The sequence below is a fragment of the Lissotriton helveticus genome, chromosome 2_1, assembly GCF_964261635.1.
Source record: "Lissotriton helveticus chromosome 2_1, aLisHel1.1, whole genome shotgun sequence".
NCBI lineage: Eukaryota > Metazoa > Chordata > Amphibia > Caudata > Salamandridae > Lissotriton > Lissotriton helveticus.
Window position 1 is genome coordinate 2090807385 of NC_136059.1, and position 26820 is coordinate 2090834204.

Consider the following 26820-nt stretch of genomic DNA (forward strand, 5'->3'; position numbering starts at 1 on the left):
ACAGTGCTTTACAGGAGTTCTCGGACGAAATCAAAACAAAGCAGCGGGGATTTCCCAGGTTGCTGGAGGCTTGGATTTGTTTAAGAACTCGGTGTGCTTTCTAGGGGGCTGGAGGATTAGGCTTGCTTAATGTGACAGCATACGCTATGACTGAATTATGAAAAGGGTTTCTATGCCGTTGTAGGGATATTATTGATTTATAACCGGACAAGGGCAAAGAATAGGAATATCGATTCAGGTACCTAGATAAACACACTACACCCACTCCACGAATTTATGTCCATAATTACTAAACTAAGCAATAGTAAACATATCTAACGGTGCATGTGTATACCGATCCACCCCAAAATACATTATTTTGCATCTGAAATGGCATCTGCGAAATACACGAAAAACGAGTATAGGTACAGTATTTCAAGCAGAGAAATCATTCAAAAAATAGGATGCATATATCAGCGGAATGATTTTGCGAAAATTTACACATGAAATGGCTCTTAATACAGAAAAGAAAAAGTGCGAGACCATTTCATCACATATAAATACAGTTTTTTGTAAATATGCTAGAGGCTGAGGTAATATATTGTCTCTAGAGTTCCTAAAAATAGAAGCTCTGTTCTCTAAGAATAGTTCTACTTTAAGCAGAGGATGAGTGCCAAAAAAAGTAAATATTTTGGAATCGGGGAGAAAAAATAATTTCGTCTTTCAGGGGAAGAAGTCAAAACAGTTCCAAATATTTTCAGAAGCTTTTGTTTTTCAAAGCTGAAGGCCAAATTCAGAGTTCAGAGAATGCTGAGTGCTTGCTTGCTTAAAAGTTTATTCTTTTTGTTCAGGGGAGAACATCATTTCAGACAGACTTTCAAAAAAGCAGTTTACCGCTTCAGGTGAAAGTTCGACCAAGTTGGAAAATGCCGCAACTGTGCAGTCATGAGAATGATTGCTATCATCGGTGTATTGATCAGCATTGCTCACAGAAGGTCGTACCTGGCTGATGCTGCTCTCATCTTGCACTTCACAACCCTTCAATCGCAGTGGTGAAGTTTCCACGAATGCCGTCATCAGGATAGGTAACCGCTGGGGACAACACGATGCATGAGTCGTTACAGGACTTAGCAAAGTATCTGTATCCAATGGTACTTCTGATTGTAGTGTAAGACAGACGGCTAACACGCATTCTTTTCCGCACAGCATACATCTTAACACAGGTAAGATCCAATTCTGCCAGATGGGTCTGAATGAAAGAAACCAGGTCATATTCAGATCTCTTAGCCGGGCTAATCCAAGGACTTTAGTTATGCGGTCCCGATAGCGTATAGCTAGGATCGTTTCTTCCATTGTTGCTGGAGTCTTGTCTGTGACATGGCTTGCCATAACGAAGCAGGAGTATCAAAAATAAAATGCCTGCTACGAGTCCCAACAGGAGTGGAAGGCCGCCAAAGATTGAATGGACAAAATTAGGAAAGATGCCCAGGACTGCTTTGAAAGGTGTCAACAGTCCCGAAAAAATTGTCTTAAATACACTCGCGATGCCATTCGTATCAGAAATGTTTAAGATTTCGTTTAGCATTTCTGCGAAGTGTAAGGGGCAATTTGTTGATAAAAGGTTATGTATCTCTGCCGTTGTCCTTGCAACTTGGAGATCATACGTTTCTTTTGATGACGTCAAGGGCACAGGCGTCTGTAGAAGAACAGACTTCATTCTGCTTAAAGTATCAATTCGAATAGAAGAGATTTTCAAACTGGGACACATTTTTCCCTCCCTGTCTGGAGTGTCGTTCGGATACAATACTTGCATACAGCAAGTGACCATGGAAGAAACGCTTACCAGATAAGCTTTTCCTGGCACCAAGCCACAACATCTGTGGTCCACTATTAGAATGTAGCTCCCGTTCGAAAGCCGTCTAAAGAATGGCTCTATTCGAGTTGCAGGTGTGCCAAGCTGGTGACATGAAAGGTTATTTGAAGTCCCCTCACAGGCCCCATGTAGATTTATACCCTGACACAGAAGTATACCACTTAGTGATTTTTCACAATTATTACCACTAAGAAATACATTCTGTCCTTTTTCACTATAACATGTGTGTGTGTAAGGTAATTTCCATGATGACTTAATGTATCCTTTACCCAACCTTTCATACTGGCCTGCCTGTATATACTTTTGGCAGTATCGAAATTGGAAAGTTGTTATCGGAATAGTTATTATTCCGTGTATTATCCATTCAATGACAGGTCGTTCTGACATTGTCAATGGTAATCTCTCAAGTTTTTCAATGCTCAGAATTGTATATTCTGCTCCTTTTTGTGCCAAGCTGATTTGTATATCAGTAAGGTTAAAGATAGAGAATAGTGACGTTGTGTTGATTAAATGCCAAGGCACGTAGCCTGAACGCAGATTTTGTAACGTCCAGCCAAGCTGTACAATAGAACGCAATTGGGACTGACCATGTTGTAACATTAGTAAGTCCTGCTCTATTATATCGATTGCAGATGATACAATACTGTCCAGTGAATATATTCTGGAAGACAGAGTCATTAACCCATTGTCCACAACAGAAAGTGAATGTTCCAAATTAATACGGTCAATTTCCCGTATTTTCTCTGCTGTTTCAATTTGAGTTTCTTTCCAAGCTTCGTTATATGCTGCATATATAGAGGCCGCTATGAAACGTTTTTGACGCTGTTTGCGTGGTCCCATAACGAAATCACGCAAGTCAGCACCTTCTTTAAGTAAAGTTAAGTGTTGCTTAATTTCTGCCAGTGTGGATGTATGTAGCCATTCAAGGCAGAGTTTTCCTACACTGTATGTTGTTAATATTAGTGGATGTTGTCTCTGGGAGTATCTAGAGTCTGGCCTGGTCAATTTGAACCCCTGTATTTTGTTCAGGAATCTATTTTGACAGTTATTTGTGTCTGTGGGCCAGATCAACCATTTTGTCCAATCAGGATGTGTTCTGTTTTGGTTTAAAATATGGGATACGTCTATCTCAACATCTGTAGTGCTATTACTGTCAGGTGTTGGCTTCGGAATGGACGGTTTGTATAAGTCTTTAATTTTGGCTAGGCCAAGACAGGTTGTTTGTTGAATGGTGTCATTCAAAAATATAATTTGTTCTGGGATCATGCAGGCTCTGAATAATGATTCTATACCTTTGACTTGCCAATCTCTGGTACCCCAGATCGTTTTTTTTTCAATGTTATTTTTCCAAAAATCAAAACCAAATGTATTCATTTTTTCAAAAAATGATTCTGAATAGATTAATTTTGTATTTGTCAGCATGGTTTTCATTCCTGTCGTATTTAATAGTTTAAAATAAAACGTTTCTGCTTCACTTGTGTTAAACCCTGAGAAGTATGGGAATTTCTCATCAAATGTTTTTGAACTACCTTTTGGTGGAGTTGCACAATGTTCCCATTGATTATAATTTAAAATATTTCTAGGTTGAGCAGATTTATGCAAATAATGGTTAGCATAATGGTTGTAGCAGTACATCTGTTCATAATTTGATGAACCTTGTAAATAATCATGTTCTGTACATTTTGCTGACATAACTAAGTCTGACATCATATCATTAATACTTTCAAAGTCCCAATCATCAGAGAATGTGCTCGGTTTTACAAAGTCACTTAATGAAACCTTAAATTGATGAGGATACTTCAAGAGCTCGACCAGGCCATATATATCGTAATCTGTTTTGTCCCATGCTACCCCACCGGGTATCGGATTGGCTGTGAAGTTTACTAAGAAAGTTCTCTTTTCTCGATGTGTGAAGACTTGTGTGGCTTTAGGACCAGGTTGATTTTCTGGCTTGCTGTGTCCATTGTAACATATTTTCCCTCAATGAAGTGTCCCAAGCATAGCACCATGATGAGCCAAAGCAGGAGGAAAAGTACACCTAGCACCACCCAAAATTCAATCCATGGGGAAATCAGATAAGTTTCTTGTAGTTGATGAAAGAGTTCTTTAGTTTTGTCTTTAAAAGTTTTTGTTGTTGTTGGCTGTTCCTCAGGTTCGCTCGGACCCTCAGAAAAGTCATTGAAATTGATGAAGTAGCCTGATGCAGTTCTGTCAATTATTGGAATTGCTTCTGGATTTTTCTTTGATTCATTACCATAGTCTGTGGCTACATCGTTGTAGACAGGTGTTTCTTGACGAATTGTTGTAATTTGGGTTTCAAGAGGCATAAGTTCCATGGCTTTGTTGCACAGTCCTTGTTGATTCACTGTAGGTTTATCAAATGTGATTAGTCTCTCAGTTTGACCCTCTTGATTTGTAGCAAACTTTGGTGTTCTGCTATTTCTTGGGAGACCACTTGGCCTACTACTTATTATTGGCCACATGATTGTGGTTTAACCAGGTGGATAGATACAACTCGGTTCTCCTTTTTACCAGCAAGGGGCGGTAGTACAACTGATCTTGTTCCGTTGACAGCTAAGACAGGTACTGCTTTTCTGTAAGAAGGCCCAAATTCCTTCTTCGCCGCGATTTTCTCTCTGACCAGATCCCCAATCTTTGGAATCCAGACAGGCCTTGCTGGGACAGGTGGTTTCTCTTCAGTGGCCGTTGGCTGTTGTTTCAACTTTATGTTGCTCAGGTCTTTTCTTGTTTCATTTAAGTCCTGTAAAATAGCCAAACGATCTTTGATATCAAAGCATTTTCCTTCTACCACTGAAGTTTGACTATCGAGATCCTGGATATGCATTCTAGTCCCGAACAATAGTTCGTACGGACTGAAACCTTTTAGAGAATTTCTTGGCAGATTGTTAAGACTACGTTGGACACTTATTAGATGTTTGACCCACCCAACCCCCGAACCTAATACCTTTGCCGTTATAGATTGCTTTATGTCTCGGTTTTTTCTTTCCACCATCCCATTTCCCTCAGGAAGGAAGTGATAAGATTCCCGCAATGCAATGCCCATGCTGGTCATGGCCTCCTTATAAGCTCGAGAGCTAAAAGCAGGACCCTGGTCAGAATGTAGCATGCCAATTGCGTCTATGCCGCTATAGACTCGCAAATCTTTTATAACAGTTCAGACGTCAGCCGAGAGCTGGGGTCTACATTTTAAGTGGAACTAGTCTCTTTAATAATATTAATGGGACGCATTTTTTCTGGGGTTTTTGTATTGATATCTTGTGATATCTAAAAGAAGGGCATTGGTAATACTCCGGGCAGTTCGCCACTGCGGTCTCTGTTGCAGTTTTGACAGTAAAATGCAAATTTGTAGTTTTGCAGGCTCATTCCCGGCCACCAGTATATTGATTGTAATTCTTTCAGAGATTCCTTAATCTTACGGTGCCTTAGACCCTCACCCATATGTGCGTCTGCTATCAATAAGTTTCTCCTGTTCGTGTTTGGAATTACCCTATCCCCCACTCCAGGGATTTGAGCAAAAGGAACGGAGTTTGCATCGATTATGTATGTATAATTGAGTGGATAGTTGACTGGTAGTGCTGCACAGTCGCCTTTTGATGACGTTTTTCCCGCCAGCATCGTTTCCCCGTCTACGTATTTTCCTGAACGCTTTTTTGTAGCTACGAAAGCCGGCTTAGTTGCTTCCGCTGTGGCTGTCTCAGCCAATGAATTCCCTGAAACGTGAACGCCATCACATTCATGACTCAATGAATGTATCACGTGAGTCTTTGGTAGTTCTTTCTGTAAAAGAACTACTTGTTCCCAAAGCGATTTTAGCTTTATTGTGGCACCTGTGTCATCTTTGTAACCGTTTTGAACCCATTTCTGCAAGTCGTTATTGTATGATTTGACGCAGTAATATGAATCGCACACTATTAGTGTCGGGAATTCGCGATCTGCATTATCTAGCGCCATTTTTAACGACATTACTTCAGTTTGTTGTTCTGAATTGTTCTCTACAGAGTGTGATATTGTTACCAGAGGTCTCAATTTACCTCCGCGCCACACATATTTAACAATCTTGCATGTGGCGTTATAGGCTTGTTGTCCCCAAACTGAGGGTTGTGCAAATCCGTCTGTATATATTATACAGGCGTACTGTTGTATGGGCCAAATGTCGATTGGCAGAGGATATTCTCTTTCATATTCTAGATTTTTTAATTTTTTCATGTTCGGGCCAAAATAGTATTTCACTTTGTCTGTAGCAAGAGAATTTTCCCATTGTATCCATTTTGGATTTAATGCCACGGTAGGTAAATTACATGGGCTTGTTAATGCCTCAAAGGCTGATTCTGCTGTTATAACAGTAATCTGTCTGCCGTCAGCTTGGTCACTTTCTTTTGCTACAGCTGTTTGAACAACATGAACAATGTTTTCCTTAATACTGAATGTTTTTTCAGCTTCTGTGTACAAATGTGATTTGTATGCTATTGGTACCGTTTCCCCCTCATTAGAGGTTAGGTATGTGAATCCGCATCTTCCTGGGATGACCCGGATTACAAGGTTGCGTGTGTTATTGCGTGTTTGCAATTTTGTTTTAGCTAACATGTCTGTTTGCAATGATCTCAAAATTTCTGTATGTTTTTGAGTCCAATTGATTATTTTAAAATCTGGTTTTATTAGTTCATAGAGAGGTTTAACCCTCTCTGCATAATTTAGAATGTAAGTTCTTCCGAAATGCAGGAAACCTAGAATTGATTGTAAGTTTTTCAGCGTTCTTGGTGCTTGGATTACAGCACATTTCTCTAAGAAATTGTCTGCCAGGCTTTTGCCTTCACTTGATAATTCATATCCTAAAAACAGGACAGTTAGATGGGCAATTTGTGACTTTTTAAAGTTGAATTTGTAACCCTCTGCTGCGAACCCAAGTATTATGGTGTTCACTCTTTTCAAGTGAGTATCCAACTCATCATCTGTCAGATAGATGTCATCGACATAAGATAATGCCTCATCATCATACATTTGTAGTAACTCTGTTACTCTTGCTGAGAATAATCCTGGGCTGTTCTTGAACCCCTGTGGGAGTCGACTGAATTTTTTTCTGCGAGCCCATTATTGAGAAAGCAGTCAACAAATACCTGCTTTCAGGTGCTATATTTTGACAAAAGAATCCATTAGAGATGTCTAATGTTGTTTTGTATTTTTTGCGCATGATGTTATTCATTAGTGCTGCACTGTGTGAGTTTTGTACTGCAAAGGTTTTGCAACATGAGTTAAGGTGTCTGTAGTCCAAAACTAGACGATATGAATCGTCTGGCTTGGAGACAGGAAACAAAGGATTGTTCATTTGAGAGGTGCATGTTTCAATCACCCCCTGGTATTCAAGTTGATCTAAGATCTCCCTAACCTGTTTTTTAGCTTCTTGCTTAATTGGGTACTGCCTCTGTGCAGTTGGTTGACAATTTAACTGGATTTTGTGAGTAGGAGAGTCCTCATCCCATCCAACATGGTTTTTATAAAAGGCAGGAGCTTGGGCTACTGCCCACTTTCTTGCAAGTGTATATTTTTTATGAATTGGAATATGATTTGAGAAGGCAGGCATAATCATTTCTTCGCCATGAGGGCACTCCCTGATAAACTCCGGTGGCCAATCTTTTTCAGCTAAAAGGATGTCATAGCCTTTGGAGAGGTTATCCCAAAATAGACCCCTTATTTTCCTAGTCTTATCTCCCTCTATACGTAATGTTATTTCGTATATTTTATGAGGTTTGCTAACTCTGGTGTCTGCAGTTTCCACCTGAATGTATTCATTCGTGTCCACTGTCTCCAGATGATTCATCAGGATCTTGCGAGCTATGCTCACTTCTGCTGCGCTGTCTAGCATTGTCTGAGCCCACTCTCCATTTTTCAGCTGTGTCCTCAGGATCTTCGGCATGTTTGATTATTTTAATACTGGCTACCTTCTTTTTTGGAAATTGTAATTTTTTACTTTGATGAGCAGATTCCTTGTCTTTGGACTTGACGTGCTCTTCCCTGTGTTCTGACCGTCCTCTTCTTTCCGATTTCTGCGAGGAAGTCTGAAAAGATCGAGAGGGACGTGTATCAATATCTTGCTATCTATCAGGTTTCTTCAGATTATCCCTATTTCTAAGGATGTATCTTTTCTCAGAGGGTTCCCTCTGGGGAGACTTGTGTCCTTGGTCCGGAGATCTTTCTCTCCGCCGAGGAGAATTTCCTCTGGACTGGAATCTTTTTTCTTTGGGAGTGGATTGTTTATTTCCATCCCAGTTCTTTTTTGGAGTGTTTAGATAATTTTTAATAAATATCTTTTCAGGATTTTTAGTTAGTTGGGGTTTTACTGGTTTCCCACCCAAACTATCTCTTCCTAGCTCTTCATAGGATTTTTCTATGATTCTGGCAAGGTCAAATGGTTGTTCTGCTATATCTGTTTCTTTCAATTTCTGGAGGAAAGTTATATCCTCTGTTGCCAATTGAACCAACTCTCTATATGCTTGTGTTAATTCTTTTATTTTAACTAAGAGTTCTTCGCTAGACATTTTATAAATGTCAGGCTGTGGTGTGTAGCTGGCTAGAACCGGCCACGTTGCTCCTGGTTTACCTAGTGGACCGAGCCTGGTGATGTGATTATTATGTTTTAGGGCGCCTTTAAACCAGAGCAGGTGCTCTTGGTATTTTAATGGGATTTCCACCTCCTCGAAAGGGGTGTACTCATCCGGTGGTTCCTCTATTTTGTAATAGTGGAATTCATGTGTGACAGCGTTTGCTGCTGGAAAGTTTATCCATGAATAGAATACCTCTGTCTGCCGATATTCATGTGCCTCAATTACAAATATGACTGTACCACCTCTCGATGTTAGTCCATTTTCTATAAGTTTAAGAGTTATAGTTTTTCTTATGTTGACCGGGATGAGTATTGCACCCAGGTCAGTCTGCAGGAGACTTGTGTCATCCTCTAGGAGACGAGCTGCTATTCTAGCTGCCTCCCTTTCTTCTTCACCGTCTGACATTTTTCTGACAGGAAGTTTTTTTGTTGTAGATCAGGTTTTAAGGAAACAAAGATTAGGTGCACAATATTTTGGAACACTGTATCCTTCAAAGTTGAATAAACCAAAAACTATACATAGGAATCTCTTCCTACTAAGTTCCGGCGGATTTTTAACCTTTGACCCACTCCAGACGTCTTTGGAGTATTTACGGGAGAAAGGGTCTGTGTGAAAAAGCACGACTGAGTTACTCTAACGTCTTGCGTTAGATTTATCGCCTTACCAAACGTTGGGCGCCATGTAGTGTAGTTCCTATAGTCCCAATAGGCTCTGCGCATTGGAATAATATCTTCAGTAGTGTAGACGTAGGACTGAGGTTAACTAGGTCTCTACTGACTATATTAGACTTAAGTGTTTGCCAGCTAGCTCAGAGTTCACTAGAAACTTTCTCGAATAAGCAAGGAGGAGTTTAACCTCCCTGGATAGACAAGAAGGGATTTAGTTTCTGACAACCATAAAACATGACAACTTTGCTCTCCCTGAATAAGAGTATATCTCTAGAGTCGTGTGAAAACAAAAGACAGCTATTTCACTCAGTCAAAGGTGCGTACTTAGTTTCACCAGATTGTAGAGAAAAAGAGAGACGGGCGTTTTCAATAAAAGGTGTTATTTATTGAGCAGTCTCTTTCCTCATACAAGAGAAATGAATTGCTACAATTGCAATACTTATAGTTAAGTAAAGTGCATACAGTAAAAGCAGGATTATAAAATAATACTGTAAAAGCATTGATATGGTTTCTTAGCCATATGATACTTTAAAATGGATAAAATAGATACATACATATATACATTGACTAATCGTACTCAACTGGTGCTTCTAACTACGCCTACCCCGGTGTACCTGACCTAAGCCTAATACGTGGGAAGGAGTAAGTAAGTAGCAGTTTAAGTTAAGTTTGTTTTGCCAAGAATCTGACTCAAGAATTCTCTGTAAGGGTTTAGTCAGTTCAGTACCTGGGTATTAGAAGGCAGGAGGGCTGGTATCTCTCTCTCAGGACTCGGTATCCCAGTCACCCGCAAGGGTAGGCTAGAAACGCCGGAGGCTGGATTTCTCGGCAGGAGAAAAGACAGCGTCTTTCTCAGCGCGTCAAAAGGGAGGGGCAGCGTCCGTGGGCTCTCGCATCAGCTGGGCTCTTCGGAAGTAGATAGCTGCTCTGCTCCAGGATTACCACCGTGTGTTTGCTTAAGGCAACGTTGGTATATTTATACCTGAAAGGTGCCGGGTTTGACGTAAGGCTGGACATAAGACGTCAATAAAGATGTCACTAAGAACTGGTCGTTCTTACAGTGCTTTACAGGAGTTCTCGGACGAAATCAAAACAAAGCAGCGGGGATTTCCCAGGTTGCTGGAGGCTTGGATTTGTTTAAGAACTCGGTGTGCTTTCTAGGGGGCTGGAGGAATAGGCTCGCTTAATGTGACAGCATGCGCTATGACTGAATTATGAAAAGGGTTTCTATGCCGTTGTAGGGATATTATTGATTTATAACCGGACAAGGGCAAAGAATAGGAATATCGATTCAGGTACCTAGATAAACACACTACACTATGGGGCCCGGATCGTCTCTTACGCAGACGACACCCAGCTCCTTTTTTCCTGTGATAGGAACTCAGACTTTGATGGAGAGAGCATTAGAGGCTGTTTGGGGGCTGTCTTTGACTGGTTCCAACTTAACAACCTTAAGTGCAACTCGGATAAGTCTGAGGTGCTGTTGTCCTGGTGGCCAGCAGCCATGTTTCCACTCTCAGTTGTCTCATCCGACGCCAAGAATCTTGGAGTGAATGTAGACAACGGTCTTACCCTAAAGCCACAGATTTTGGGCCTAGTGGGCAAATGTTTCGGGCTTCTAAAAATGCTGAGGAAGTTCATGCCTCTACTTTCTTTTGCCCACAGAAGAATTACTGTCCAAGCACTGATAGGATCACGACTGGACTACGCCAATGTTTTATACCTCGGCCTTCCCGAATTCCTGTTAACACGACTGCAAATTGTGCAGAACTCTGCTGCACGAGCTGTGTTTGGCCTGCATCGTAGATCCAGTGCAAAAGACCTTTTAGAGGCCTTGCATTGGCTTCCAATCAGGAAGCGCATTATTTTCAAGGCTCTTACTCTGGCCTTTAAGGCACTTCATGGTTTGGGGGCCATCTACATTAGGAAGCGTTTAGACTTCTATCAGCCATCTAGGCCACTTAGGTCATCTTCTCTGGCATTGGCCTCTGTCCCTGCAATCAGACGCACTCGCATTGGAGGCCGCTCCTTCAAACGCCTGGCGCCACAACTGTAGAATGCCCTACCATTGTCGTTAAGGCTGAATGACAATCTCTTAGCCTTTAGGAAAGAACTCAAGTCGTGGCTGTTTGTTCAGTAAGCTTTGTCTCCTTTTCCGCTACGCTCCTTTCTGGGGTTTTTAGCGCCGGGACACTCTTTTGAGTAGCTAAGCGCTATATAAACATTTATTAACATAACATAACATACTTTATGCAAAAATTGCACCGTGACATTTGACCCAAAACAAATAGTGCTCATGATTTTTAAATCATGAGTGCATGGTAACAAACATTAGTATCACTTTGAACGCCAAATCTCTTCTTCAATTAACCCTTCCTATGAAAGGTTTGTGAAATCGGCATATAATTAGCCTGGACCGACTCAAAATACGTGCAAAAACAGTTAACCGTGGCTTTGTGATCGATTTCTCACCTCATTTTAATTAGTTGCCCGTTAGAATTATATTCCCATCGTAAATTGTGATAACTCGAGTCAGCGTCCAGAGTTGTGCTTCATGACGTGTTCCCCACATAACCCGGTATATGTGGAGGTGAGCTGGAAGTTGAGACTTGATAGAGGTAAAAAACTGACAAAATTCCTTCTTTACGTTTTTGTAGCGGTCAAATGAAGGTGTTCACACTACAGGTTAGGTGAAAGTAGAAAGCAGACTGTGTGATCAGTCCAAAAGTGAATGCGCTTTCAGATTGCCGGTTAACTAAAATAAACGGGATAAAAAATAATAAAGTAGATGGATGTGTAAAAGTAAAATGATGAAGAGGGTAAAATAAAGATTCTGTGTATGGAAACACGGGTGACTGATTTTTTTAATCAAATGAGAAACAATAAATACATGTGAATGTGGTTACATAAAATCGGGTGCCAACTTTGTACGGAAGGATGATGAAACATTTTGTTTTTGTGCAACATACATGATAATGAAGAGAATACTTAGGGGTCTATTAGGATGGCGGGCGGATCGCCCCGGGAAATGGGACTGCCCACTATGTGTGCGGCAGTCCCGCATGTGCAATTAGGATGTGCCCGCCTCACTGGCGGGCGCATTCTGCATTTTTTGCATTGCGGCGGGAGGTGCTGTCAGCAGCGGGCCCCCAACTGAGGAATCCACGTGCTTTTCTGTGGCGGCGTTGGACTGCTTCCTGCTGACATTGTAATATGGATGGTGGTTTCTAACAGACACCGCCACCATATTCAACTGTTTTCCGCCAGGTCGACTCGTTGACCGGATGGAAAAGCAGTGGACGGTCTTCCCGTCCACCGCGGTACCCCCCACCATCATAATATGGCAGGAGGAAATGGGAGGTGGGCAGGGGATAATGTCAGGCGGATTGCCACCGCCATTCGGGCGGTGGTGTTCCGCCTGACATCATAACATACCCCTTTGTTTCAAACAGTTTTTCATAATGGTAAAGTTCAAATAAAACAATTTAAATCTAGTCTCTCATTGAAACCCTTCAGACTGACGGATTGACAGTTTTCCATAATGATAAAGTTCAAATAAAACAATTTAAATCTAATCTCTCATTGAGACCCTTCGGATTGACTCTATTAAATTGGTTTATCCAGTAAACTTCTCTTTGTAATCGGTACTGGGGGCTATCTCTCCCGCCTAGAATTGGTACTTGCTCAAGTACTATGAATCTCAACAGGCTTGTGTTGTGGTTTATGAGATTAAAATGTATGGCCACTGTAGATTTTGTTTTTTTTGTCCGAACATTACTTTTGTGTTCCGTCAAACGGATTTAAATTTTGCGTTCAGTTTTCCCTGCGTATGCGTATCAGCAAGGGCATTTTAACATATATATCACGTTTGTACTGTCACATGTGGCTTTTGCTCTTAGTTTCACTTGAGTGACTTTTGTTGGGTGAAGTATGTGGCTTCGTTTAATGATGGCATTACAATTGCCACAATTCATACAAAGTTGGACACCCTTATATTTAGCACCCTGATTCTCCGCTTTTTTTTAGGATTTCTTTTAAATTGCGTGTTTGTAGGTACTCGGATCTGGGAGGTTGACTGAAGACGCCTTTGAAATCTTATTCTACTGTCAAGATAGACCAGTGTATCACTATTGACTTTTTTATGCTCATGCTTCTAGTGGAGAATTTCGATACTAATACCATCCTTTGTGTCTCAGTTTTTTTGGGTTTGTTCAAGAGTACATTTTCTCTCTTTACTTTTGTCTACCTGACATTATTTTGATTTGTAATAATTGAGAGAATGGCAAGTGGTTTTTAAGGGCTTGCTGGTGGAAGCTTCCGTAGTGTAAGAGATTATTGCAGTCTGTTATTTTAGTGTAAACACTTGTGGTTAGTTGTCTTTGTTTATTCTAGATTAACACGTCCAAAAATGTGATTTAATTTCTTTGAATATTGAACGTAAAACGTATTCTCTCATTGTTGTTGTCAAGTTCAGCAATTGCTTCAGTGAGATCTCTTTCTGAGCCTTTCCACAAGATAAAGATATCATCTATGTAGCTTTTGTACAAGATTAAATTTGTGATCCATTTTTTCTGATTTAGAATGTGATCCAGTTCGAACCTGTAGATAGAGATACTAGCATAGGTTGGTGGAGCACAATTTCCCATGGAAATACCCGAGGATTGAACAAAAAACTCATCCCTCTACTGAAAGTAGCTGTGAAAAAGGGTGAAATGAAGTAGTTCCATTAGAAACACTTTTAGGGATTCATCTTTATCTGTCATTACCAGAAAGGATTCCACTGCTTCAATATCCAAATTATGGGGGATGGAGGCGTAGAGATATTTTACATCAATGGTGCATAGGATCATATTGTCTGTAAGACAAGATTGGACATTATTCAAAATGTTTGGTACTGCCATGTCGACCTGGCAAGTGCACCCACTTGCCAGGCCTTAACCTTTCCTTTTTTAACTTGTGAGTCACCCCCAAGGTAGGCCCAATGTACCCCTGTGGGCAGTGTGCAGTGTATGTGAAAGGAAGGACATGCCCTGATGTGTGTGGCATGTCCTGATAGTGAAATACTACTGATTTTCCTTTTCACTGTTGAAAGGCTCTCGGTCCCATAGGATAGAATGGGAGTTTATTCATAACATCTTATAAATATAACTTCGCATTGTGACAAGATAGAAAGATGGAGTTTAGTATGCCTGAAATGCATTTTTTAGTAAAGATGATTTTTATATTCTGTGTTTGAAAATACCACTTTTAGAAAGTAGGTATATTCTCGCTTAGCCATCCTCTGTGCCTCTGCTGGTTTGGGTATTGACTGTCTGGCTTTGGAGTGACAGGGGCTGGGGATCTGCATTCCCTCAGACAGCCACCAGAGGGCTGATGAGTAGCCTTCCTTTCTTGAATGAGTCAGGGCTGGGCTGAATAGACCTGGGATGCATTCAAAGTAGGGGGAGGAGTTCTCATTAGCACCTGAATAGTCCCTGTCTTCATTTAGAGTGGTGGGAGGAGATTTCCCTTGCACCTGAAAATGCCCTGCTGCCTTATACAATGCTGTCTCCACCTCCTTCCAGGAAGCTGCACCAGAGAGTACAGAACTGGTTTTGGCAGGGCAAATAGCTTCTCTGCCACCAGAGAGCAAAGGAATTTGTGCTGTAAATAGTGGGGCTCAGAACCCTGAACTCTAGACTACTGCTGAACTAAGGAACCGGCCATGAGGTAGAACCAGGAAAGCTGGAGGAGAAGTACTGCACCTGTGCTGTTGGGGTTGGCCTGCAGTGGTGTCTTCTGTTTGGGCAGGGACAGAACTGGACTGTGCTTTCATCATCCTGCTGTTAGAGTTTTCTTCAAGGGTTCAAAATAGAGCTTGCCTCCTGTTGGAAGTCTCAGGAATGGAAAAGACTTCAAAGTTCACTTTTGTAATACAAGAGGAAACTTTGCCAAGGAGAAAAGCTGGAGAAACTGAGGAACTGTACTGCCCCTTTGCTGTGTGCTGTCTGGGGTTGGCCTGAATTGGCTATTTCTGCCAAGGAAAGGACAAGGACTTTGTTGTGTGCTCTGACTCCTGCTTGAGGAAGATCTCCATGGGTTTCAAGTAGAGCTTGCCTCCTCTTTTGAAGTCTCAAGGTTACTTCACTCCAGCTCCCCAGAACTCTCTTGCTGGGTTGTCTGACCTGAAAAGAGGTGTCTGCTGCTGTTTCTGGAGTTGGGAGCTGGAAAAGTAACGCAATGAGGAGAAGCACCACACATCTGTACCTGTTTCCAACGCATCTCCAAAGAAACAACACAGCACCTGCCCGTGGCTCAAGAAAATGCTGCATGATCTTTAAAGGCCGATATAACCGCACCGCTTCCGATATAGGCTGCTGCAAGACCTAATGCATCGTGGTACTGCAGCTGAAGAACCCAACACCAGTGCCGTTGCTGCCGCCACATCGAGAACTGGCACATCCCCGACCTCAAACATTACACTGGGGTGCCAAGTCTACAAGGACACGGGGGCCAAAGTAAGAAACCGACGCATCACCTCCCCTTCAGTAAGATACCGACGCCTCACCTCCCTTTCAGTAAGGAACTGACGCATCACCTCCCCTGCGTGGCAGTAAGGAACCGGTGTATCACCTCCCCTGGAGTAAGGAACCGATGCATCACCTTCCCTGCGCATAATGAACCAACGCATCACCTTCCCTGCAGCTGTTCTTTCTTTTGATTTTGAAACATCCAAGGTGCTTTGTGTTGAAAGTGTTACATCTACAATTTGCTTTGAACAGAACTCTTTCTACCTTTTGAAAGTCAGATTTGTATTGCAGTATTGTGGATTTTTGTCATTTTTGTCTTGATTGGTTAGATAAAGATTACTTATTTTTCTAAACTAGTGTTGTGTCCAATTGTAGTGTTTTCACTATATTACTGTTTGTGTGCACAAATGCTTTACACACTGCTTCTGAGATAAGCCTGTCTGCTCATGCCAAGCTACCAAGGGGGTGAGCAGGGGTTATTTTAGAAGTGCCTCTCCCTTACCCTGACTTGGAAGAAGGGTCCCTTCTTGGACAACTGTGCAAACCATTGCAAATTAGAGACCCCCATTTCTAACACAATATAATTGCAAAAGGCATGTGCAAAAAAGTTATGAAAATCCTAAGTAAAAAAAAAAAAAAAAGGGCCCCATGTCTGCCCGTGCATAAAGACTTTCTTTACACAGGAAAGCCAATACACAGCTACACTTGGCAAAAATACTGTACCTCAAAAATATTATACGCTGTGATTCACTAGAGCTAGCGGTTCGTAACCGCGTCTCGAGAAATCACTGCATCGTGTGTACCGATCTCCGAAGTCCAGGATGATCGATTCTGACGCAAGGCCTGCTGTGCGACTGTAAGAATCCACGCATCATCACGGATTATCGCATCGCAGCGCCAAGTCTGTTGCATCATTGGGGGTCACAGTAAGAAACCGAGGCATCACCTCCCCATGCAGTAAGAAACTGACGCATCACCTCCTCTCTGGTAAGGAACCGACGCATCAACTCCACTGCGACACTTTTTGTTTGTGTGCGCCACACATCCAAAGTACTTTGTGTGAAAAGCATTGCATCTGCAATTCTCTTTGAACCTAACTATTTCTACCAATTAAGAATCATATTGTTGATACTGTATTGTGGATTTTTGTCATTTGGTCTTGTTTTGGTTTAGATAAAGATTACTTATTTTATCTAAACTGGTGTGATGTCCATTTGTAGCATTTTCACTGTGTTTCAATATAAGTGTTCACAAATGCTTTACACACTGCCTCTGAGATAAGCCTGTCTGCTCGTGCCAAGCTACCAATGGGGTGATCAGGGGTTATTTTAGAAGAGTATCCCCCTTCTAGGAAGAAGGGTCCCTACTTGGACAAAGGTACCTACCTCTGCCAACTAGAGACCCCCTTTCTAACAAGTACCTGGGTGAGGGCAATGACAAGGCTGTGGTTATTGGTTTGTATGTTGTGATACTAAGGAAAAGGTCAAAGGAACTGTATACTGAATGTTTCCGGTCCCTATCCCATCGAGTTTTCAAAGCAATGGTATATCGAGTAGCATAATAAAAGAGAAGGCCAAAGAAAACGGCCCCTGGATGGTCATGAAGTGGAATTATAGAGCGGTAATGAGGGAATGGGATATAAAGGAAGGTACCCAATACCAAATACTGTTGATCATATGAATAGAGAGTGTAGGTACCCATGGCTAGGCGAGGGGGATAATTGTTGGTTTTTATATTGTGAAGCCATTTAAGTAAGCGAGGGCAGCTGCTTATCTATGAATGTGCAAAATATTTCATGGATACTTTTGCCTGTTAGAATGTTATGTCATGTGGGCAATAATGAGGGAGGCCTCTTTTAAAGCCAAAGGGGCCTGGATCCCCAAATTGTAATGCTAACATACATAGTGTACCCATAGCTCCCAAGTTTCCCAAGATTACTGCTCCAGTCCCGATTTTTTTCTTTACATTTTGGGAGTTGTTGTCATGTTTCATAGTGGAATAAACAACAATATCATAACCAGAATTCAAAGATAAAACCTGCATTGGAGCAGTATATCATACATGAACCTGGAAAACTTGGGGGGCTGAGATACCCGCAAAATCACAAATTGTGGAAATAAATTATTACAATTATCATTGGTGATAAAACTGATTTAAACATTGTAACTTGTTTGGTGATTTGAAATGCTATTTTAGGGGGCACACCATGAAGCTAATCTATAATTTGGAGGATGGAGGTGTTGTAGTCAGGACGAGAGAGTATTTTACTCCCGGTTTTCTTATGTGAGTTTTATATAGCGCGTACTAGACCAGAGACATCGGGTATCAGAGCGCTTTACATGAGCACCAGTTTCGTTACAGATGGACAGATGGAGCTTCGAGGTCAACCGCTCTAGCCGTAAGGCTACATCCTCTCACCTATCATCCTCTCCCCAGTTGCCTTGACTGCATCCCTGCCTGCCTAATCATTAAATGACCGCCATGCTAGATGTTATTTCTAATTTAAACTAACAACGCTCCCTACAACACAACAGTTATTCTCAATGTATATCAATGAATTTAATTATGACTCAGTGTCTTACTATCACATTTTTAAAAACATATTTATTAACAATCAAAGATAGGAGTAGCGCCAAAGAGAATTCTTTCACTCAGGTAATTTCCAAGTGACAGTTATAAACATCATTCAATGTATGTCACAATACACAAAACTACAAACCAGCCCTTCCGAAATATATATAAACAATACAGTGTGCAGAGTCGACGACGAGTCAACCATTTTGCAATGTAAAGATGTTCATCAGGACATTTTGAATGCAATGCCTGAGACTCAACTGAGTGAATCCACACTTACACATCAAACATAGGCAGAAATGAAAGGACAAGAAGGAAACAAAAGAATGAAAAATAGAAAAAAAACATAGTTGGTTAGTTGGCACCAAAGAGTAAAAACTTGTAACCTATAACATCGCTACTGCTTGTTTAAAGAGCAAGGATGCCCATATACGTTGTTGCAAAATCAGCAAAAACAAAGCTGGAATAGCGGTGTCACTATAGCAATATTAAACATATGATGCCTGTATAGTGACAGCAATCAACAAATGTGTGCTAATGATGTGACGATCTGGAAAATATAAGATTATATAATTTATAGATTCATAAAGTCAAGCCAGTCCAGAGTATTGCAGGTGGGATTATTCCAATGATTAAGACATATACCTCAGGGAGAATATTATGCACTACCAAAATAGGCTTTCAAAAAATCGGAACCAGGGACTTGAATCTACCATTTTTGCCAGAACTCTTAAAGTACAGGAATTCACCCTGAACCGATTTATATTATATAGGGGACATTCTTTGTTGTTTACTTCCCCTTACTGCAAGGATTTGCCTGGCAGTGATGGGCAGTAAAGACAGCAATATGTTCACCCATCCTAATTGGGTGGACAGACATATAACCAATTCTTAGACGCCCCTTACTCTGTCAGACCATCAAAGCAGTTTGACCACTGCAGAGTAGGAGTAGACCCTGCTATGATCCATCCACTTTTAAATCCAGAGAGTGGACCATAATGTTGGCGGTAAGCACACTTTGTTGCTGTTGAAAGTAAGCTTGCATAAGGGATGCGCTGATTAAATACCTAACTGAAAGTGTCAGTGTAAACATTAAACACCCCACTTATTGTCCAACAATAGTCATATTCAATATCCTCCTTTAACAATATCCTCATGAGACAGATAGCAGCTATAAAAACAAGCATTGCCAAAGGCAATACATCTTGCCTATGCAAGAGCTATTGGTTGTAACCAATGTGTTTTAATCATGGTGTACACCAGGATGGTTGCTGTTCAGTATGGCTAAAAGTTTGTATCGTAAAAGACATTGTTGTGGCTGGAGTGGTGTACATTGGCATGCATAGAGTGGCATGGTGTAGACTGACATAGACTGGAGTGGCGTAGAGTGTTGTGGAATTTCATGGAAGGAGTATAGTGTCATAGACTAGAATCGCATAGAGCGGAGTGAAGTGTCATAGAGTGGAGTGGCATAAAGTGTCAAAGAGTGAAGTGGTGCAGATTGGAGTAAAGTAACAACTGCTGGCATAGATGGAGTTGTGCAGAATGGAGTAGAGTGTTGTGGAGTGGAGTAGGTTGTCATAGTGTGGAGGGGCATAGAGTGGAGTAGTGCAGTGGATTGGATTGGCATAGCGTGGAGAAGAGTGTTGAAGAGTGTCATAGAGTGGAGTGGTGTGAGTAGAGTGCTGTGGGGTGGCATAAAGTGTTGTAGGGTGGAGTCGCATAGAGTGGGGTGGTGGAGAGTGGAGTAGGGGAGCAAAGGAGAGTAGAGTAACGTGTCATAGAACAGACTGGAGTAACATGGCATTGAGTGGCATGAGGGAGTTGTGTGGAGCATCGCGGAAAGGAGTAAAGTGTTGCAAAGTGGCATAAAGTTGAGTAGAGGCTAGTGGCATGTCACAGAGTGAAGTAGAGTTTAATAGGGTAGAGTGTCATAGAGTGGAGTGTTGGAAAGTGGAATGTTATAGAGTGGAGTGTCATAGAGAAGAGTAGAGTGGCATAGAGTGAAGTGGTGCAGAGTACAGTGGTGCAGAATTGATTACCGAAGAGTGGAGTTGTGTAGAGTGCCTTGGTTTTGAGGAAAGTGTTGTAGAGTGCATTGGCCCAGATTGCAGTGCTTTAGAGTAGGGTGGTGTATAGTGGTGCTGAGTACAGTAGAGTGGCTTAGAGAGCATTGGCATAAAGTACAGTGGTGCAGAGTAGAAGAGAGAGGTGTAGAGTGCAGTGGTATAGAGTTTAATGGTGTCTTAGCATGCAGTGGCGCTGGATAGAGTAGAGAGGTGTAGAGAGCAGTGACATAGAGTACAGTGGTGCAGAGTAGAATAGAGGGCTATAGATTGCAGTGGTGCAGAGTAAAATAGAGAGCTGTAGAGTGCAGTGGAGCAGAGTAGATTAACGGTAGAGTGGAGTGACATGGAGTGCATTTGTTTTGAGTAAAGTGGTGTAGAATGCATTGGCATAGAGGGCAGTGGTTTAGAGTAGAGTACAGTGGTGGAGTAGAGTGGAGTGGAGTGGCACAGTGCAACCTGCAGGGGCATAGAGTAGATTGGCACAGAGTGCAGTCACATAGACTGCTGTGTGGTAGAGTGTAGTTGCATACTGTGCATTGGTGTAAAGTGCAGTAAAGTGGTGTAGAGTACAGTGGTACAGAGTAGAGAGCAGTGACATTGAGTATAGTGGCATTCAGTGCAGTGGTGCAGAATAGAGTGGTGTAGAGTGCACGGGGAAAGTGCAGTACTGCAGAGTAGAGTGGCAAAGAGTGTTGTGGAGTAAATTGGTGTAAAGGTCTGTGGCATACAGAGCAATGACATAGAGTACAGTGATGCAGAGGAGAATAGAGTGACATAGATGATAGAATGCAGTGACATAGAGTGCAATGGTAAAGAGTGTAGTAGAGTGCATTGGGGTATAGTGGTGCCGAGTAGAGTAGGGTGGTGTAAAGAGCAGTGGCATAGATTAAACTGGCATAGAATGTAATGGCATAGAGTGCATTGGTTTTGAGTAAAGTGGTGTTAAGTGCTTTGGCGTAGAGTGCAGTGGTTTAGAGTAGAGTAGATTGGAGTAGTAGAGTAGAGAGGACTGGCACAGTGTAAATTGCAGTGGCCTAGAGTGACTTGGCATAGAGTGCAGTGGCATAGAGTGAAGTTGTGAAGAGTAGAGTGGCGTAGATTGCAGTGACGTAGAGTGCATTTGTTTAGAGTGCTGGAGAGTGGCGTAGACTGGAGCAGAGTATAGTGCAAGGGTGTACAGCAGATTGTGTCAGAGTAGAGTGAAGTGGCGTACAGTAGAGTGGTGTAGGGTAGTGTACAGTGACATACAGTAGAGTGGCGTAGAGTACAGTGGCGTAGAGTGCAATGGCATAGACTATCATGGCATCAAGTGCAGTAGTGCAGCGGGCAGTGGTGCTGTTTAGATTAGAGTGTCTTAGAGTGGACTGGCGTACTGTGCACTTGCATAGAGGGGAGTAATGCCGAGTAAAGTGACATAGAGTGTAGTGGACTACAGTGCATTGGCGTAGAGTGGAGTGGCATGAAGTAGTGTGGTGCTGAGTAGAGTGTAGTTGCATGGACGTCATTGGCAGTGAGTTCAGTGGTGCAGAGTATAGAAGAGTGGAATAGAGTGCAATTGCATAGTGTAAAGTGGTTCAGAATAGAGAAACATAGAGAGGAGTGGTGTAAAGTGGATTGATGCAAAGTAGAGTGCAGTGAAATGGCGTGGTGCAGCATAGAGTGGAGTGGTGTAAAGTGCAGTATGCATGGTGTAGTAGAGCACTGCCATTTAAGACAACACATCTTCAATTAAAATGACCATTACATGTACACAGGCATACAATTTCACTGATAGCAGTATATAGTGCACACATGATAATGTGTGGAATTGTCATCTTCTAGTTTACAGATTTGTTTTTATTATATTAAGATTTTTGTTTCCATCAAACTTCAAAATAACTACATTTTGCTTTATTTGTGCTTTCCTAATTCTGATATATTCTGAAATATATGCACAATTTATTTACGGACATTTAAATGTTGTTGTGTGCTAGAAAAAAATAACATCCTCCAGCACACCTCCAGTAGCCAGCATGATGGTCACATAAATCCTCTCACTTTGAAATCAGGGAAATAAAGGTAAACACTAAGCTACCTCAGAAGAGAGAGCTTGACATTTTACCTCTGTCTATGATTGCATGGCAGGTGTGACAAGATAAGAACACGATTTCATGGCCTGTTTACAGAAATCGAGTACTAGGAAGGATACAGTAAACAAGGTTTGCTCTATGGAAAGGATGTCCTCAAGCTGTACAGCCTAAAACAAATAAAACACCAAATAGAAACCAAGAAAATGTAAGTTACAAACCACAAAGCCAATGGGCGAATGCAATCCTAAGGAAGCTTCCCAAATGTCCCCAGGCTGGCTTTAGCAAACCAGATAGCTACGCTGTCTGGTAGGCTTCCACCTAATAAATGAAAAAAAGTTTTGTTCCTCTTAAAAATCTAAAGCAGAATTCACGTAAATGTTATTGCTTCTTGCGCACATTTTATTTTTTATTTAATTCTTGTATTTCACCCCAGCTCTAAACCATTAATACTTTTACAGTACAGTAGACTTTCTCATGCACTTGCAAATACATACCTTTGGCATAGAGTAGGCAAGTCAAGTGATACCACCCTTGCATGCAGATCTCGGGATTCTGCACATTAAATATGTTCACACATGGCTATCTTTCTCTAATCTTCTTGCATGAGAAGCGACACGAAATCTGCACACTGCTAGTGCAAATAAATATTGAACGATTTGTGGAACAGTGTAATTTTAGGCTGGATGCTGTATCACATAAAGTGAGTCCCGGGAGTACTAATTTATGACACAGTTTCTCCCACAATGTTGTGCTTACTGGTGTTTTTAATTAGGTGAAGAGATGGAGCAGCGCTATTTTTACAACTTGGACAAATAGCCGGAGGGTTGTAAGTGGTTCTTTGTTACCGGAAGTTTCAAGACATGTTCTTCTTTTGGCAATAAATAAAGCATGATTTGTTGATACAGCTGAGGAAAGAACTAATAGAACACCAGAGCACACATTACGGAATTAACACACAACCTAACAGGGCACATCAGAGCAAAACAGAACTCAGCACTACTGTAGCACAACACAACAAGATCATACGGCAACAATGCTACACAAATAATTAGCAGCACATAACACAACTTAACACCATCACAACAGAATGCCACAGAAAAAATATGCAAAAACGTTATGGACATACATTTCCACCCTTTCATAATATGGCGGTAAAAGGTGTTTACGCCACTCACTACCCTAACATACCTCCAAGGACTTGAAATAGTCCAGCCAAAAATGTTTTGTGATCCAGTCCTAGTTCTTGTTGTCAACCATTTTTTGACAGGCTTCCTATTTTGTCATTTTTTATGTTTAGCAACAGAGCTTCAGCTGTCTGATGTATAAAATTTTCCAAACATTTTAATTTGACATTAAAATCAAAGCCGTTGCATCAATTGTGTTCATCAGTTCCTGACTGTCTAATGTTCCATTTTTGATTCCACTGTAGCGGGAACTCAGGGCGCCCATTACCATTATTAAATTGAAAATCTGTTATTATCACATCAGTGTTATCGAACTTGGCATATGAAATGAAGACAAGAGGACAACATCCCTAGCCTCCTGGTGTGCTAGATGGAAAAGTCATGCTATTTGCTAATTATGTAGATTTTGTTCTGGGGAAAGAGGCGTCTGATAAGACAGAAGTAATAAAATGGCATTAGCAAGCCGCGGTTTCAACAAAGAATGGGATCATTTAGAAAATGAAAATCAACAGATAGAGAGATAATAGGTGTAAAATGTAAATCTTCTAAGACATTTGTCGACTCACTCGTTCATGTGCTATCGTGGTATAAGTACCAATATTTTAAAGTTGATAACATATGCAGCTGTTTTACGTTTAAATTAGGAAATATGCTTTTGCCCACTCGCCCTATTGTATACTGTGCAATATTTGTGAAAGAAAAGCATATTACACTTTCTTTCATGAATAATGATACCCTCCAAAAGACTGAACAATAATCTTAAATATGTAATGATGTAATGAAAAGGTAAGTGAGTGAGAATCAGTGTTCATTGTTATTCATGTGCTTTACTTCACTCTGTGCTAGGCAATGTTTACTTTATTGTATGTTTGTAATCGCCATACAGTTGTGTTACTTTTATACAATTCAAGTCTTTTCTTATAGGGATGAAACGCTGGGCTTCGCCTTTTAGGGACACGAACTAATGTTCTGCAAATAAAAGATGTCAGTAGTACAAGCTAAACTTACTGAAACATGTTGCCCTCACCTTGATACTCTTTTGTTTCCGTACTGAGTCATTTTCATTTAAACATTTACACTTTCGTGAACACAATTAAAATGCATATGAAATTAATCAAGCAAGTTTGTTTTCTTAATGGTCGGTGGATGAGTAGTGCAGGGATAGTGATGGGAGAGAATAGAGGTAAGGAATGGGTTAGGACTGTAAAGGGAAGCAAGTGGAAGAGTTCGGTTAATCAGGGATGATGGTTGGGAAGGTGGGGTAAGATAAAGAAATGGTGGTCCAAAGAAGGTGTGGCGAGAGGTACCTGTAAAGACTTTGCTCTCTCGATCACTGGGAAAGGAGGAAAGTAAAAGGGACTTCCATGAACCAAGGCACATGTTTGAGTGTTTTTGTTGGGAGGGGGCCACTGAATTCAATTATATCCCAGGTTTGGCTTGTCTTTATATTGTGTTAGTTTTATTTCAGTCCCACGGTTGCACCATGCCTCTTCTAATAAATGTCCATCAACGCATATCTCCCTCTGAGTCTCCTATCAGAAGGCAGATTACCATTGGATAACTTCTTACCAGACCAGATTTCTTCACAGCTCACCATATGGGCCTTTTAGGAGCTTTGTGATATGAACTGCATAGGAATAGTAAGTGGATTATGAATTCCAGATGATAGCTGCAGGATGGGCAGCAGTGGAGTAACAATAGCCCTGCGGTGCAAGGGGCCCCCGAGCTGCAGGGCCCCCATCTGGCACTGTGCACGGCAGCCAGGCCCCGCCTGAGAGCTCTTGACTGGGTCCAGGGCATGGGGGGGCCTCCATGTATTTTGGGGGGGCCTAAAGTTTTGTTACTCCACTGATGGGCAGGCTGGTGAATTCACTGGGCATCTCCTAACTGCAAACGTATTCAGGAGCGGGGTGCTGGTGCATGCCATCAAGGACAGGTATTTTGGGATCATGTTATCTCCTTCGTGAAACATAACTGATCTTTGTGTGGCAGAGTAACTTTGGTCCATGGAATACTTTTTTTCATTCATGAATACTCTATGTTCAACACTCAGGTAAGCTAGGTTTTTTTGCAAGGGAGACATTGACAGTTGTTTTTGAGCATGCAGCCTCCTTCCATGCACTATCAATTTGGGGATTACTGGGGCTGTATTTCATTTTGACAGTGTGTGGGAATCTGTCCTTGATAGATGTATTTCCTCGGTCTTTCGAGAATGGTGGTGGTTGCTAATTGAGGGGGGCGGAATAACGTTTTCCAAAAGCTCCTCGCCAAATGGTTTATGGCTGTCTGGTTGATTAGGGAGCAAAAGAGCTCATGCCATTCCATTAAATGCAGCTATTTTTGTTAAATCAATGATCAATGGGTTTGAGTTGCTATCTTTTTGCAGAACTGAATTATTCCTTTTGCATTACCCTTGTCCCAGGAATGCGTGACATTCAGATGGCTTTTCAAAGAGAATACGTTGTTTATTGCCACTCCCTAAAATGTAAAGGTCAATTGTTGTTGTTTGTGTCTGGTTGCACAGAACTAATATACCGTGAAGCTTCTCATTGTTCTTGGTCCCAAAGCCATAATTTTTTATTTTGCCGGATGAATTTACAACTTCCTTTTGACATAATTGATTTCCATTGCTCTCAGAGTTCAGACTGCAAGGCATTTTGCATTCTTTCAAGACAGAGAGATTCATTCATACATAGGGGCCTTTCAATCTTGGTTTGGTCTATTCTTATGATATCTGGAGAGGTTGTCAATTGTGCACTGTACATATAATTTTCATGAAGATTGAACAGTAAACTGACTAGATGCAGCCTTGATTGACTCCTCTTTTTTAATGAACTGTCAACTTCTTGTTTGTCATTGCCCACTCTGACATATGTTTTTGATTCTGAGTAAAAAAACAACTATCATTCTAAGGAGTGCTGGAAGGAGGTCCATAATATCCAATTTGGACCAAAGATGTTGCCTTGTAAGACTAAAGGCTTGTAAGAAATCAAGAAAGGCTGCAAACGATGGCAAATCTTTCTTGGTGGAGCATTCAACCATGACTTGGAAGAGGTTAAAGATCTGAACTGTTGAGGAGAGTCCACCGCAAAACAACCTCTGAATGGAGTTCAGAATTTGATTCTTATCAGCCAAAGAAGACAGATGTTACAAGATGATTTTTATGAAGATATCTTTCCTATGTTAATTAAGCTAATTGGGCGATAATAGCTCGGGTTCGAGGTCATGCCTTTCTTGAAGATTGTTGGTACTATTTAGCTTGTTTTCCATGATTC

General features: G+C 41.4%; 1 protein-coding gene across 1 annotated transcript in view; it reads left to right on the forward strand.

Annotated features, from left to right (window-relative positions):
• LOC144820363 (polypeptide N-acetylgalactosaminyltransferase-like 6) overlaps nucleotides 1-26820 on the forward strand; it is an 859921-nt gene that overhangs the window by 115779 nt on the left and 717322 nt on the right. The gene's annotated exons all lie outside the window — the stretch shown is intronic.